General features: G+C 48.9%; 1 protein-coding gene across 6 annotated transcripts in view; it reads left to right on the forward strand.

Moving 5' to 3' along the window:
* Positions 1-3,217: 3,217 nt before the first annotated feature.
* Positions 3,218-16,482, forward strand: part of PRR5L (proline rich 5 like) — a 71,430-nt gene continuing 58,165 nt past the window's right edge. The window contains exon 1 of one of the 6 annotated variants that reach the window (XM_035012589.1): positions 3,218-3,483. The gene's annotated coding sequence lies outside the window, so the exon portion shown is untranslated. Of the gene's footprint in view, positions 3,484-3,503; positions 3,601-10,311; positions 12,102-16,482 lie in introns of those variants that run through there. The other 5 variants (XM_035012584.1, XM_035012588.1, XM_035012587.1 and 2 more) reach the window with 5 other exon arrangements.

The following is a 16,482-nucleotide window of genomic DNA, read 5'->3' on the forward strand; positions in this document are numbered from 1 at the left end:
TTTTTTTTTTACCTTTTGTATAACTTTGGACAAGTCACCTCGCCCTTTCTGAACTTGGTCTGGCTAGGCTTTGGGGGACAGAAATGAGTTATGAAGATGGGGTGGGCAGGCATTGTTATGGGAACAAAGGAAAAGGAGAACAATACACCTAGAAGAACAGAAACTGGAGGGTGGTTTTGATCCCAAGGCAGCCCCAAGGAGGGCCTCTGCTTCTCCCTGTCTTGATGCCCACTTGCCTCCATATCTATTCCAGAGTTTCCTTTATTTCAGTAGTGTGAACGTCATGCCTTGTCAAGCAAGGTTTTGTTAAAAGGAAAGGTTCTCCTGCTGGGGAGAAAAATGATCTGAACCCATGCTATTCTCTTGCATTATGTCTGCTTCCTCAAAGCTCTGGCCCCTCCTAACAGCATCCCATCTCTAGCTGTACCAGGGATGGCAGGGAAGTGGATGAAGCAGGTTGGGGTCAAGAAGTGGTTGAGACTGTGGCAATCTGAATCTTGCCTGCCCTGTCTAGAGGGAGATGAGCTCTAACACTAGCTTATTGTGGCTGTGCGAGCTCGCAGCATGAACAGCGCCAGGCCTTTCAGATTTGTCAAGGCAAGCTGAAAATCCACAATTTTGCATGAAGTGTTCTGATTCTTACATATTGGCAAGTAATTTAAAAAATGTTGACACCGTGGGGTTAAGAAAATATGCTACCTGTAATCTACATCTAGCTGGTCCACAGAGGATGCAGCTTCTAGAATCGAGAGTTTAGATAAAGTCATGACCTCTCAGCTTCTGTTCTGGATACTAGCTGTGTGTGTGTGTGTGTGTGCTCACACGTGTGCACCTGTGTGTGTTTGCATTCCTGAAATGGAATCTGATTGGCCCAGTGTACCCTTTCTGGTCACAGAGGTTTGTTACAGAGTTTGGCTGCGTTTGGGTTAGGTACCTGCCCTTGATCTTAAAGGGGATGCCTAAGGCCGGCCTTTTCAGCAGGGACCTTGGTTCAGCCACCTTCCATTCCAGAGGCTGTGACCATGGCAAGCTGCATACCTGATATATCTAACAAAGACCTACAGTTTTCATCTCCATAAATCAATGTGTAAATAGAATGATCTGTATTGGTTTCTCCTAGCAAAATTCTGTTTCTTAAAAAACGGCAATGTTCCATTGGCATTTAGATAGAATTTTGGTAAAAATGTGAGTGGTGACAAGTAGAAGATACTGGTAGTAATAGTTATTAGAGAGAAGATCTAATTTGATTTACACCAAATGTTGGCTACTTCTCATTTTAAGAAAACTCAGGTTACAAAATTTGCAACTCTTAGCTTTAGAAGAGACTTTAACCTCTTTAAACCTCCCTTCCGGTCCTTGAATACTCTTTTATGGCTTCCCCACCAAGGTAGCATCGCCTACATCTCGGGTACTTCTCTTTACTAGGGAGCACATTTCTCCCAGAGGGAGCCTCTTTTATCCTGGAATAGGCCTAGTGATTAAGTTTTTTTTTTTCTTATTGAATAGTGCCCAACCCATCTTACCAGCACGGTATCAATTTGCTGAATGAATCCATTCATGGATTTTTCCATTCGTGGATATTTACTCGGTGCATACTATGTGCCAGGCACTGTTCTAGGATCTTGAACCCTATCAGTGAACAGAACAAATCCATGTGTCTGTAGAGCTGATGTTCTGGCCTGGAAGTAGGAGGTGGTGGGAGAGAGATACATTTTCTAAAAAAAATAAATTCTGTAATACCTTACAAGGTGATAGATGCAATGGACAAAAGGAAAAATAGAAATAGAAGAGGGTGGGCCTCCCTGAGCAAAGACTTGAAGGAGATGAGGGAGTTAGAATGTAGAAGGAGTTTGCCCAACCAGGGCTTCCTGCAACCCTGTAGAAATAGCTCCTTTTTCGCTTTCCTGACCTGTGAGATAATAATAGTAATAATGATGGCTTAATTTCTGTTGAAATGGGCAGAGACTCTAAGCGCTTTCTCCTTATGAATTCATTACATCCTCATAGCAACCCTGAGATCACTACTACTTTGATCCCCATTTTCATAGGAGGAAATTGAGGTGTAGCACAGCTAAGTAACTTGGCTAATACCCTGCAGCCAGTAACAGGAGGAGGTGGGATACAAGCTTTGACCTTCAGGCGCTAGGCTTTGGCTCTTGAGACCTCAGCACAGCTGCCTTGAGGACATCCCTCAAGTCCCTGCCCCTCATGCTTTCCTTTCCCCAGCCCGTGCCCAGAGCCTGGAGCTTCTCCATGTGTGTGATTCCTGGGATGAGATTTAAGGTCTCTTCACCCCCCTGGGGTTTGTATTGAGAATCCTTTACTATCATTGGACAAGTGGGGCTGGGGAAGCTTCATCAAACCCCCTCAAGCCCCCTCCCTTGGGCAAACCCTGACCAGCAACCCTCGCTTACCCAGGTCTTGTAAGGGTACAGTGATCAAAATAAACATTTATTTTTTCCTCAGTTTTGACATAAAAAGGCACATCTTTTCTTCAGCAAATGTCAACTGTGGTTTCAAAGCCTAAGTGTGATGTTCGAGCAGGCAGCATTTTAAAAGTATTTCCTGCTCAACCATAGGGTGAAATTATACAAGCCAGTGGCTCCTGAAAACAACCGCCTCAAATTCTTACCACCTGCAAAAAGAAAAAAAAAAAAAGAAAGAAAGAAAAAGAAAATAATTTTACACTGGTTTTAATTTTGAGATTGGCTGGTTTTCTGTTGTTTCAAACTCTGAGGGTCCCTCCAATTCACTAAACCTTCAGCTGGAAAGAGAATTTGGGAGCTTTAAAAGGGTTTTGCAAATCTAAGGGAGAGACCTCACTGGAATTATATTTTCATTAATGCACTTAAAACAACTGTTCCTGGAATCGGCCTGGGGACTGTTCCTTGAAACAACAGCGAAAGTCCCAGGCTCTCGGGGACTCTACTGAGCCTTAGAAACAATCCCATGGCTTCCTGGTAGAGTTTCCCTTGGTAGGGGGTTGCGGCGGAGATCCCACGGTGCAGGTTTGCGGGGGATCTCCTCTTGTGTGAGCTCTCTCGACCTGTTGCATCCTCCCAGGCTTTTCAAGTTAAGAGTTGGATTTCCTGAAATTGTTGATCTGGATGAAAGTGCAGGCGCCTCCTCCCCCTCGCCCCTCCCCAGCCGGGTGAGAATCGCTGCAGGGGAGGAGGAGTAGGAGGGGTTGAAGTGGGGTGGGGTGGGGGCGCAGGAGAGAAACTAAAGCGATGAGCACAGGACAGGAAAAGTGGGAGGAGGAGGAGGAGAAGGAGGGGGAGGAGGCGGCCTTGAGAGGAGAGAGGAGGGAAACGTGTCACCAGCCGGGCGCGGGGAGCTCCGCGGCCGCGGCGTTCGTGGACCCGCGCTGGCGGACGGGAGGCTGGACGCGACCCCGCAGAGGCCAGCGCTGCGCCGGGAGGGAGGAGGGAGAGCTGGGCAGAGCGCGGCGGCAGAGCTCTCCAGGTCCCTCGTCGCTCTCCGGTGAGAAAACTTTCTCGGGAAGACCGGAAACTTTGTCCCGGGCGCGCAGAGTCTCGGGCGGAGGCGAGCTGCGGGTGTGCGCAACTCGAGGTGACTCAGCCCCGGGACCCCAAGGGGGTGAGTGGGGAAGTCCCGGGGAGGGGCTGGAGTTGTCCGCTCAGCGACCGCACAGGATTGAGCACGAAATCGCCGTGCACTCTGGGCATAGACTGGCGGGGCACGGGCCGGGGGGGGGGGGGGGGGAGGCGGCTTGGGGAAAAAGTCACATTTGGGGGCAACCGGATGGGGACCCCAGCACGGTGCAGGATCTTCAGATCCCACGCAGTAGGAGGACGGAGGGGTCCGGACTGGCGACACCGGGTTGGGGCGGGGGGGGGGGGGGAAGCCGTGCGGCTTAGCGGGGGATGGGGGGATGCCGCCGACCGCGGGACCCAGGCTGTGCCAGGAGATCGAAAAAGAAAGTTTGCTTGTTGGCCTCTCTCGTTCTCCCTCGGCCGGAGGCGGCAAATCTAAAGAGCTGCCCCGGCTGGGGCGCGGGCGATCGGGCGCCCCGAGGCAGCCCATCTTTTCCTGCCGGCCCCCTTTTGCAGAGGCAGGCGTGGGAGGGAGGGCAGGGAGGCCAGCCGCTTTGTCCCGCGCTCCGCTGGGCTCCGCCGACTGGGGCGGGCCGGGGCGCAGCCCGCGAAGACACCCGGCTGGGGCGGGCGGCTGTAGGCGCCGGCGGCACCCCCGTTCCGCGCCGGCTTTCCCGCCCGCCCTCCATTTGGCGAGGCTGCCCTCTGCACGCCTACTGTGCTCATGCTGGGGGCCCCCTGCGCGCTGGGGGCGCTCCGGAGCCCCGGGTCCCCCCGCGGCCGAGACCCTCCCTTCCCGGCGCTCGGCCTCTGTTCCCGAGGGCGGGCGCCCCGGGTCACATCAGGCTGTGTGCTTGCAAACTGTGCTTCAGGAATCGGCGCTGGGGTGCGTCCCTGGTAGGCAACGGGGTTTTTTCCCTGCCCCTGCCCTCGGTCACATGCCGCCGCCTCTTCCTCCGCGGTGCCGGGAGCCCGCGTTTTGTTTGTCAGCAGTCAGGCGGTATTTATAGACGCCGCTGCAGTCCTGCGGTGGGTAAGGTTTCAATTAGTGCGATGCGCCCCACAAGACGGAAGGGTCCCGCGCGGCCGCTCAGACGCACGTTTGCTCCCGAGACCCGCATGTGAAAAGCTCTGGGCCGGTGTCCCGGCATCCCTGCTGGGGCGGAGTTCTGGAACCTGTTGTCCACGGGATCCGTGCAAATTCAAATGGCCCACGCGAAAGATCAAATTGCTCAAGGGCGCTAACGGTCCGCTGTGCCCCTCCAAAGGGTGCTGGTTGATCAAGCCACGAATACTGTCCTTTTTTGACCTCTTTGGTGAGCTTGACCGCCGTGTGTTGCTGTCCTGACATTTCATTGGCCTACACGCTGCAGAATGTCCCGGTGCTGAGCTCTGGTAAATTGCTCCCTGGTGGAAGGCGCTGTTCTTGACACCACGGAACAGCAAGTGGGTCAGGGGGGGAAATGGAGCTTGCAGAGGCTAATTTAGCCACAATTTGAATGTAAGCCCTTGCTGAGGTTCCCCGTACGATCAAGAAAGATGCGGTGGTGGAACCTGGCTGCAATGTTGAGCTGTTCTTTTTTTTTTTTTTTTTGTAAGATTTTATTTGATAGAACACAAGCAGGGGGAGTGGGAGAGGGAGAAGCAGGCTCTCCACTGAAATGTAAGCCCTTGCTGAGGTTCCCCGTACGATCAAGAAAGATGCGGTGGTGGAACCTGGCTGCAACGTTGAGCTGTTCTTTTTTTTTGTAAGATTTTATTTGATAGAACACAAGCAGGGGGAGTGGGAGAGGGAGAAGCAGGCTCTCCACTGAGCAAGGAGCCCGATGAGGGGCTCGATATCGGGACCCTGGGATCATGACCCGAGCCGAAAGCAGCCGCTTAACCAACTGAGCCACCCAGGCGCCCCTGTAGTATTGAGCTGTTCTAACGCATGTAGGGGTGCCACCGTTGAGAGCTTATTCTGTAGGCAACGAGCAGATAAAGGAAACCATGCTTGATCAGTCCACAAAATTGTTTTCTGTTTTTCCAAACCCAATCATTGTCCTTTCGGTATCTTACTGATGCTTCTAACAGCCAGAACCATGAATAGGGTAAAAAAGAAAGACGTTAGAAATGAGCTAGTAGTCCAGCTGGCTTATTTCTCCGGGGCTTGGTTTAGACTCCCTTGTTTCTAAATTGAGGAGACCTCATTTCTTTCAGATCCGGAGGCTCGTGGATATTTATTTCAGGGGGTGAGATTTCAATAATGATTGTTACTTGAACATTATAAAAACGTTCCCTTTATTTAGAAAAGGAGGAAGGGGGGCAAACAGTTCTTGAGTTTTTATTATGTCTTAAACTTTGCCCTAAGAGACATTGATAATATTATATAATCTGCACCAAAACAGTGATGAGGTAGGTACTGTTATATCCCCATCACAATAATGAGGAGCCCACTGAGGCTTTGGACAAACTATTTAAGTGGTTTGTCCCAAGTCACACACACGGGGGTAGAGCCGAGGATGGGGTCTGGGTCTGTTACTCCAGGCCTCTAGTGGGAGCCAGTACTGAGGATCTTTCCCTTCAGTTTGTTGTTCCTCAGTTGATGACTAGATCGGCTTATAGTTGAGTAACTTGGTGGCTTCTTCTTTCTTATTTTTTCTCTATGTCACATAGTACCACGGAATGGCTCAATTATTGAAGGAAAAAAGTCCTAATCTTGTATTTAGAAAACTGTTACTCTGGTACCTGAAAATTTCATGCTGGTAGTCCAGACCTAAATGTCATCATCTTCAGTTTGCTCACTGACTGTGTATGTGCAAGATTTAAGCCATTTATCTGTAGGAAATGGAATTATTAGGACTTTGTGGATTTCTTAATTATTTTTCTACCCTCATTACTTCCTGTGGTCATTCCTTTTGTAGAGCCCTTGTACAAGGTCAAGTGTACTGAAATCTTTCTTGAATTGCAGCCTTTTTCCTTCTCATGGTTTTTGCAGAGCTAGGCCAATACAGAATTGATTTGAGAAGTAGGGTGTGAGCCCCTCTGAGAGATCCCTACTCTGTTTAATGTTCCTCATTAGAAGTTTGTTCCCTAGAGCTGCCTCTCTGTATGCAATGTTAAAAGTAATGCTTACAGACCGTATCATTTGTTAACAAGTCAGTGTGAATATCTCAATTGCTGAAGGTTGAGAATACAATATTTTGGGGATTTTGTGCTGGGTTAGGACTTTGGGAACAGAGAGAGTGATATCCTGATAAGCAGAAGGCAAGGGAAGATTCCACTTTGGAGCCAGGAAGGAGGTTGGGAGTGTAAATGATGCAAAGCGATGATGAGACATCAGAGGTGAACTTGAGTTAATGAACATTTTTCTCAGCAACTGGGGATCCAAGGTTTACTTTGAAACTTGTACAGTTAAAACAAACAAGCCAACGTATTTCTTGGGCAGCTCTTATGAGCCAGGTGCAGCCATGGTGATGTCATTTGAGCCTCTCACCACCTGAGCAGGTGAATATTCTTTTCCTTATTTTAAGATGTAAAAACAGAAGCTCAGAGAGGTTAATTCCTTTCCTGACGAACAGCCATTAACTTAAGCACCTTGTGCTTTCCAGTATGTTTTGATATCTACCCTTGAAGGCCTTCGGTGAAGAATCCAGGGTGCCAAGTACTCAGTAAAGTCCTGGTGGTTCACATGGAAGTTTCTGGATCAGAAGTGGGTACCCGAGCAGTGTGGGAGCTCTAAAAATGAGGGGATAGGAGGTAGGTGAGCAGTGGATGAGCTGAAGGGACCGTCTGGATAATTCTGATAATTCATGGAAGAGGGAGAGAGGCCCTGCAGATACTTTGAGTATAGAGAATTATCAGCCTTGGTCTGGCAGGGGATGGCTGTCATACTGTAAAGCAAGACCTGGCAATTGGGAGGCCACACGAGGTGCCCAGAGGGGGCCAGCGGGGAAGGAAGGACCCCCACCCTCCTCAGCATACCTTCTGTTGTGATGATGCCTGGTTAGAATCCCCAGTTTATAGGCAATATAAATTAGGGAGCTCGTGAGACCTGTTTCCATTTTAATTGGACTTGGCCTTTAGTGGTAATAGTCACCCAATCTCTGTCTTTAAAATATTCTTTTTTTATGCTTTGCCAGTTTATGGCCTTTGTAGATCAATCCTTGGATTTCATTTAGAGGAGAGAGAGGGAGGGGGAAAAAAAAAACAGCAAAGGTTAGTGATTACCTAAATTGGATTAAGTTCTGTCTAGCAGCGTTTAAAGAAATGTTGCTTGCTCTGTAATTACCATCAACCAGGAATTTAAACGGTCTATTAAATTTAAGCTGACTTTTTTTTTTTAATCCACGATAGTTCTAGTTCTAACGTATTCTGGGATTTGGGAGGCTTTTTTATATTCTTTAAATGTGTAGAGGGTGTTCTCCTCCTCCCCACCTTTTAAAAATACTACATTTCTCTAGCAGGATAATAAATGATGTTATTATATACCGGCTTCTTTGCGAAGCAGAAACTCCCAGCCAGGGACATCCGGTGCAGTCAGCCTCCTGAAGGCAAGCCGGTGAACGGAGTTCTTTGTCGGAAATTTAGGGACACCTACGTGAAGCTTTCTGGATGGAGTATGATGTGGTCCTTTACCTCTGTAGTAAAAGGATAGGCCTGTAATGAAAATCAGCCATCTTTACTCTGTGCTTCAGAGGCACGGAGGGTGTAACCACGGAGGGCATGACCCTGAGAGACGGTGCCTCACTTGCCCGGTCCTCTTCGGGGCCCTGGTGTGCTGACGGATGACCTGTGCCCGGAGAGTTTCAGAGAGTGGTAGAACTCACCAAAAGTTCTCTCCTTCTTTTTTTTTTTTTTTAAGGTTTTTATTTATTTATTTGACAGAGAGAGACATAGCGAGAGAGGGAACATAAGCAGGGGGAGTGGGAGAGGGAGAAGCAGGCTTTCTGCGGAGCAGGGAGCCCGATGCGGGGCTCGATCCCAGGACCCTGGGATCATGACCTGGGCTGAAGGCAGACGCTTAACGACTGAGCCACCCAGGTGCCCCTCTCCTTCTTTTGACCGTGGCCCATGGGAAAATATGGTCAGCATTTACCCGTGCCACTGCCCAAAGAACCCATCATGCGTGTTTGTACAATTTATTTTGCATATAATGATATGCTACCTAAAAACACGTATTTACCTCTCTGGGCTTTCATTCTCTTTCCTTCTCCTCAATTTTGGGGTACAAATATATGCGCTTTCTAATGCATTCATCAGCGTCCTGGTTTCGCCTTAGCAGGTTGCCGCATGCCAACAGCACCCCCAGTTTCTCACTCCTCCTTCCCTGTTACAGGACTTTCTCTGGCTTGGCTGGTTCTTTCTGACCCGGGCTGAGTTCTGTGTTTTGTTGAAGGCATCTGTGACAACAGTTAGGTTTTTAGGTTTTTAGCAAATACTTGGATTAAAGGACCACTTTGGGCTCCCTCGTTCAGGAACTAGAGTATATGTCAGCTTGAGCTGAGCCTGGGAGAATACCTGAAAGGAGCGTTTGTTTTTTGTCTTCCTCCCAAGGACTGGGGGCAGGAATCCAGCCCAGGCTGTGATGTGTGTGTGTGTGTGTGTGTGTATTATTCTGAACTGAGCTGCGTCAGACCCTGTTACAACCTGCTTGTGACCTCAGCTGCATAAATCCTTAGTGGAAACCCATTAATGCTTGCTGTCTCATTCCACATACTCCTTTGGAACTAGTTCACTGTCGTTCTCCAGATGTCTTTGGGGGACATCACGTCAACTGACGTCGTCATTTCGGGGAATTCTGAGGCAGCGTGCCAGCTGCTGGGTCCCCCACTGTGGAGCTGTGTGACCCCTTTCACTGTAAAGTATCTGGAGGCAAAATTGGGGGGCAAACAAAGTAATCCTTTGCAGTGTTCTGAGAAAAGTTTTAAAAAATTCTTGACCAACAGGACAATTGATTACTTTCAAGACACCCCGAAAGGTGTCGGTATCAACTTTGCAGAGAGGGGAGCTGTTGAAAGAGTCCCTGCGTTGGTCCTCACGGGCATCTTAGAGACAACGCGGGTCAAAGAATTGAGATCTGGAATCTGATCTCAACTCTGCCGTGGGCGAGCTGTATGACCGTGGGCAAGTTGCTCCGTTGCTCTGGGCCTCAGTTTTCCTAACTACAAAATAATGGGATTGGTCCACCGCTGTTTAAAATATAAAAATTAGGAGACTTGATATCTAAACTTCAGGTTCCCAGCTTTAAAAAAAAAAAAAAACAATAACAAAAAGACTGGATTCTCTAACACCGTGGTGTTCCCTGCCTCGGCCCCGATGAGAATTGAGTTTGCCATTCCGGCTTCAGGCCTTCTTGTCTTTGTCTTTAATCATGATCAAATTCTTCTCTCTCCTTGTTTCTTTGCTACTGGTAGGACTACATTTGGCTCATCTTTGTGTTCAGGTTAGTAGGTGCTCCTGAAATATTTGTTGAAATGTGATTTTTTTTATCCTTTCCTTGTCCATCACAAATGAAAAAGGATACTCAAGCTTCTGAAAGGCTTACCTATGAAAGCTTGTTTCCTTCCCCGCATTTCCTTTCTAGGCTCCAGCATCCATGTTCTTTAGAGTAACTGGCAAGAAAATGGAGAACCTGTATTTTTCACTTGGTCTCTTAATAGCTTTGCCTTTTTTTTTTTTTTAAGATTTTTAATTTATTTGTCAGAGAGAAAGAGCACAAGCAGGGGGAGCAGCAGAAGCAGAGGGAGAAGCAGGCTCCCCGCTGAGCAAGGGACTCGATCCCAGGGTCCTGGGATCATGATCTGAGCTTAACTGACTGAGCCACCCAGGTGTTCCTTAATAGCTTTGCCTTATAACTAGAGGTGATTTACCCTTCCGCCTCAATCTTGTCTCCACTGCGCGTCTTCAATTATAGTTGTCAACGTGCATTTATAACATGACTTCTGAATGTTTCTGGCAAGACCCTGAGCCCCATGGAAGGAGGGAATTTATTCTTCCTTACCCTCTATGCTTCCTCTTCTCAGATCCTGGCACATGCTGGACCTCTTAACGTTTGGTTGTTGAATGAACTTGAAGTAACCCCATGACCTCTGTGAAGTGATGAGATCCCAGGAGCCTCTTTAGTTTTCTGAGTCTTTATTCAGTGCTCCCTATACTTGGCTACAGTAGGACACGGAGAAGTTTCCTTTCCCTTGATTCCATTTTCTCGTGAAAAAGCATGTCACCCTGTTCTTGCAGTGGGAGGGTGAAGCTCATTTTTAACAAATAGCACAAGTTAATCTGGAGCACATTTCCCCACCCTGAAAATTCTTATTGTCTGCCAGACAGTAGCTTTGGCCCGCTGTGTCACCCACCAGGGTTTTAGATGGTACATGTCAGAAGTGTAATTGCTCACGTAATGGTCAGCCTCAGCGACCGCTTCTGTCTAGACGTTCCAGTTTATCATCTGGTAGGCCCGTCAGAATCACTCTGGATGGCATTTATGGGCCGCACCTTCACAATTTGCACTCCAAGCAACTCGATCCTTCAAGTGGGGCTCACAGATGAGTAAATAAGATGTGTGGTTATTCCCCACAGTTTTGCTTGACTTGTACCAAAGGAGGGGATTTTTTTCTGGTGATTATACAGTAGTTGGCGGGCCAGGGTGAGGGCGATAGTCTGATGAAATAATTACTGCTAGCTGGATCCGAATCGTCAGTGCTTTGAGTCCTCTGGGCATTGAGAAAGCCTGGCTAAGCAGAGATAAGCACTTGAGCTTGCATCCTGTTTGCGCTAATATTTACTGTTGCCTAAATTCACATTCTCGAGACTCTTCTGTCTGCATCGGTTTCCAGTGGAGCAATGAGAAAGTTCTCTCATTCTTCCCGTGGAGCCTTTTCCATAGTCCGAACTTGACCCTTCACATTTTCTTGTTTGTGGCAGTGTCTATCCCTCGGCTGGCTTTTGTCTCCTAAGAGTTGCGAAGTTTGGTCCTTAATCAAAACAAAGGCGTGGCTCTGCAGCAGGCATCTCTCCTGGGCCCCATCTGTAGGCTCCACACACCCGCATACAGACCCAGGATTCCTGGTCCACACGGCCACGGTCCACGTTTCCGTGGACAGTCATACTTAGGCGGACGGATCCCAGTTCAGTCATCCGGGGAGAACTTTTCTGGTCCCTCAATAACGGGAAGGTTGCTCTGCCGGTGGCCTGGAAGTCCATGAGTCATTCCATCATTCAGAGATGTTTACCTCGTACGTGCCCAGTGCCGTGCTCACAGCAGGACACGGCAGGGGATGAGACAGGTCAGGTCTCAGACTTTGAGGAACTTAACATGCCATCGGGGCTCGTCAGTGAACAAGTAAACAAACGCGATGACCTCACAAGCTGGTAAGGGCCCTGAGAAAACAAAGCCTCCTTCCTGTGAGAGACAGAGTGCGCTTGCTGCCCGGGCCAGGCAAGAAGCTGTCGATGGTGTGCATGAAGGGAAGCCATGGGTGGTGGTCACCTCTCACCTCTGCGTGTGGCAGACGTGAGTGTTGCTTAAACCACAGCGGTTAGGAGCTCAGGCCCTGGAATCAGGTAGGATCTGTTGCTCAGGTCCCTCTTAACTAATCTTCTGACTTTGGATAAATTAATCCCTGTCCGTCAGTTTCTTCATCGGCAACATGGGAAAATTAAACCTGCCTTGTTAGTTTTGAGTGGAGATGACCTGAGATGCTAGATGCAGACAGAGGTGTGGCACCATCCTGATTATCTTGGCCGGCCCCTGATGAAAGCTAGTATATTCTTTTCAGTGATAAATAGAGTAAAATAGTCATGGTAGGGGATTTGCAGAATGGTCTCGGCACTCTTGAATACCCACTTCTGGCTTGGTTTCCATCTAGTGGGCTGGGCTGGGGTGGGGTGTGTGGGGGTCAGATCTAGTTTCCTGGGTCGGTTTGGTGTGTCCTGTTTGCTGTGGGTTTCTTTTCGAGATCCCCCACATGCTGCTGGCTTGTCCCATTGGAAGAGTGTGCGTGCGTGGGTCTGTAATACGAAGGGGAGCTCGCAGTTCCAGTGCAGAGTCAGTGATGGGGTAGGACTGAGATAAGACAGCTGATAGTTAAGAGGCTGGTCAGCTAGATGATGTGGTAGGTGGTGGCTAGTTCTGGGTTTGTGCCATGTTGGGGGTCATCTGCTGCCTCCTCTCTCAGAGGTGCTCAGGTCTGTAGGGCAGTCAGGGTAGGGGCTGAACGGAGAGCTGACGATGCTGAGGGGCTCATGGCCACCAGCTAGGCCGGACTCTTCATCAACTGATAAGCCAACAGACCTCAGGAAGGGAAGTGACTTGCTCAAGCCCACGGTGGCTGGTTTGTGGGGGCTTACGTCACACCTGATGGAGGCCCCAGGGAAGGGTGAGAGAAGGCTGGTGATCCTAGCTGTGATGGGATAAAAGAAAGGTCCCAAACCTCTAGTTGGGCCCCTAAAGTGCGAGTCAGCTTGGTGAATTCGTGGCCAACATTTATAAATCACACGATTTCACGTTTGAAAAAACCTGGATTTTTGGCATCTCTTGGAAAATTCGGATCTGGCAAAACTGAGCTTGTGTCCTGAGTTGGCAAAAACCAGATGGGATTAAGGAGTGACTGCCTCCTATAGCCCAGGCAGGTCCTGCCCACTCTTGGTGAGGTTCCACAAAGTGTGGCAAGTAGGCGACGTGTGGTGCAAAAAGGGAAAGAAATCGGTCTTCCTTTCGTTTTCTTTTTTTCCCCCAGGGCTTGTTTTTCTGACCTGTGTGTCCCTGTACAAGGCAGCTCCTCTTGTAGAATAAGTGCCGAAGAAATAAATTTGTCGAATGAGTGAATGAATGAACTATAATTGATCACTTGTTTGGGATCAGAAGCCAAGTTCGAAACCTCACTTCTTCCAAGCAGCTGAGTGACTTTGAACAAATCAATAACCTTTATGTTTTTGCCTTTCTTTTGTGGGGGTGAGGGAGGCCTCACTGTTGTTTTTACTTATTTATTTGAATATGTCGTACATTTTCATGTTTCAAAATTCAAAGGTGCAAACAAGTTTGCAGAGAAGTCTTCCCTACCGTGTCCCTGTCACTCAGCCCTTTTCTTTGGGGGAAACAGGTGTTCTCAATTTCTGGTTTGTCCTCCCAGAGGTACTTTATGCAGTGCAATGGAATATGTACATGCTCTTTTCATCTTCTTTTACTTAGATGGTAGCCTAACACACACACGATTCCATGTTTAGCACACTTTCATTCGGATGGGAGGGCACACCAGTCAGTACTTAAGAGTTTTCCCGTTCATTCTTGGAGCTGCATGGGATTCTAGCACGTGGGACACCCAAGTTTCCATAGCCAATCCTCTGTTGCTGGGCATCTAGGTTATTTCCAATCAGCTGCTGTCGTAAAGAAGGCGGTGGTAAAAACCCTGGTTATGTAAGTCCCTTGACATGCCTAGAGTAAAATTTCTGGAAGTAGAATTGCTAGGTCAGAGAGCACAGCCCTTGTCAAATTTCCGTTCCTAAAGCTGCCCCACACTGCTCTCCTTCCAGCGATGTGTGAGAGTACCTGCCGCCCCAAACCCTGGTCATAGGTCATCTCTGGGAACCTGCGACGGTTTTGTGAAGAACACAGAGTTATGAAAATATTAACACGAGCTTTAATTTGGGGGGGGGGCCCTTGGATGGGCCAAAGCTAAGATCTCAGTTATCTCATGGAGAAGCATACGCCACTCTTTTGAAGCTGAGGAAGCTTTGTTGTTGTTGTTGGTTTTAAGATTTTATTCATTTATTTGAGAGAGAGAGAGCACACAAGCTGGGGGGAAGGGCAGGGGGAGAGGGAGAAGCAGGCTTCCCGAGGTGCAGGGAGCCTGATGCGGGGCTCAGTCCCAGGACCCTGGGATCATGACCTGAGCCGAAGGCAGATGCTTAACCGACTGAGCCACCCAGGTACCCCTGAAGATGAGGAAACTGAGTCATCAACTCAGGTCACCCAGCTAATCAATTGCATGGTTGGATTCGAATCCAGATTTCTTAGATTTCATTACCAGGTTATTTCATGTGGTAAAGCCTTGTGTAATTTGGGGTGCTGGTATTCTCAGCTGACAGCCACGCACAGTTCCCTTGTCTCCTGGAAGTAGTGCTTCTCATGTGGCTGGTTCATTTGCTCCTTCCTCAAGTGCCTGCAGAATTCCTGCACTGTACTAAGCACCTGGGAACAAGACAGACATAGTCCTTGCCATTACGGACCTCACAAAACAATAACTAACTCCGTAGGCATTTATTGAGTGACAAGACAACAAAGGCGGTGAGGAGGGTGTTCTTTGGGGTCATGTGACCTAATCAGGAGTGAGGGGAAAGAGAGGTCTCTGAGCAAGTGAAAGACAGGTGATAAAGGGTCTGTGGGTTTGAACCTGGAGAAATGGATGGGAATATTTCACACAGAGGGCATAGTGTATGCGAAGGTCCTGAGGCAGGGAAGAACAGGTAGTGTTGGAGGAAATTAAGGAAGACCAATGAGCTGGGGTACAGAGTGGCAAGAAGGAGGTGAGGGTATGAGGATGGGGTTCGGGGATTTATTCTGAGAGCTGTGGGAAATCTTTGAGGGCATGGAAGCGACATGGGCACCAAGGGCCCCGGGCTGTGGGGTTCTTGTCATAAGCTCTGTGACCTTAGACTATTAAACGTCGGGCACATCCATTTCCTCCTCTGTAAGGTGGGGATGGTAACAGCACACGGAGGCTTTCAAACATTTTGACTGTGACATACAGTGTGAAATAGGCATTTCGTTTAGACTCCGTGCACACGAGCGCACATGTAATATACACACGTCCCCAAGACGTGACGCACTGATACTTCTGTCCGAATCTATTAAAGGTTTTGGCCGAGACCCCCTAAGTTCATTTTGGAAATACTGAGAGAATATGTCAAGTGCATGTGTCATGGCGGGCCCTTGGTAAGTGGCGCTGTCACCCTCCTCACGGGCGTTATCATCAAGATGACTCTGGCTGCGACCCGAGCAGACGGGTCAAATCCCGACGGTGCTGAAGGACACTGGCCCTCCGTCTCTGTGTTCAGGTCCCAGGGAAGGAGCTGCACCGAGGGCCTCCTGACTGCAGTTGCTCCTGAGGGGGACATATAAATTGGGCCATCTCTGCGGTCTCTCCGGTTTCCCTGGAAACTGGCCTCTCCTCGTTTTCTGGGCGGTCACACCCGACTGTGTTTTCTCAGTTTTCTTTGACTTCTTTGTTATTTACCCTCAGAATGGCTTTTTCCTGGAAGCCTCAGAGTCATTATAAGCCACTCACTTCTTTATTTTAAGTTGTGCCATGGTTCTACTTCCCTTTTCAGAGTTCAGGGTTGGAGGCTGAGTGGAATTGATTTGCATTTCCCACTAAGTGCGCTACCTTCTTCGGCCTGCTGGGCCGGCCTGCAGGCCTGTGCCCTCCTCCCCGGGCGCTGGCCCTGGCTGCTGGGAGGAGAACGTGAGACACCACGTTTTCTTTCCTCCAAGAAACCAACCTTGGATCCTGTGTGTGGAGGTTTTCAAAGAAATCCCTGTGCAGTGAGCTGGGGAGCAAGGCCGGGGAGGATACCCAGTAACCCTGTAACCACCACAGCCCTTCATGTGTCCAGGATCCCAGCTTTCCAGATAACTTAAGCACCCACAATTTACCTATTTAAATCATTTTAGAAGCACATGTCTCTAAATGTTAACTGCATTGCTCCTTCACAGGAGAACATCTACCAAAACTCCGAGACACTGGGCAAGGAACTTTTCGTGGTGATGATGGTGGTGGTGGTGGTGGTCTTGGCTGAATTGTGTGCCCCCCAGCTTCGTATGTTCAGAACCTGCTCCCGATGTATTTGAATGTGACTGCATTTGGAGGTTGGGCCTTTAAAGAGGTGATGAGGGGCGCCTGGGTGGCTCAGTTGGTTAAGCATCTGCCTTCAGCTCAGGTCATGG

The sequence above is a fragment of the Mirounga leonina genome, unplaced genomic scaffold, assembly GCF_011800145.1.
Source record: "Mirounga leonina isolate KUSES-001 unplaced genomic scaffold, KU_Mleo_1.0 Mir_166, whole genome shotgun sequence".
NCBI lineage: Eukaryota > Metazoa > Chordata > Mammalia > Carnivora > Phocidae > Mirounga > Mirounga leonina.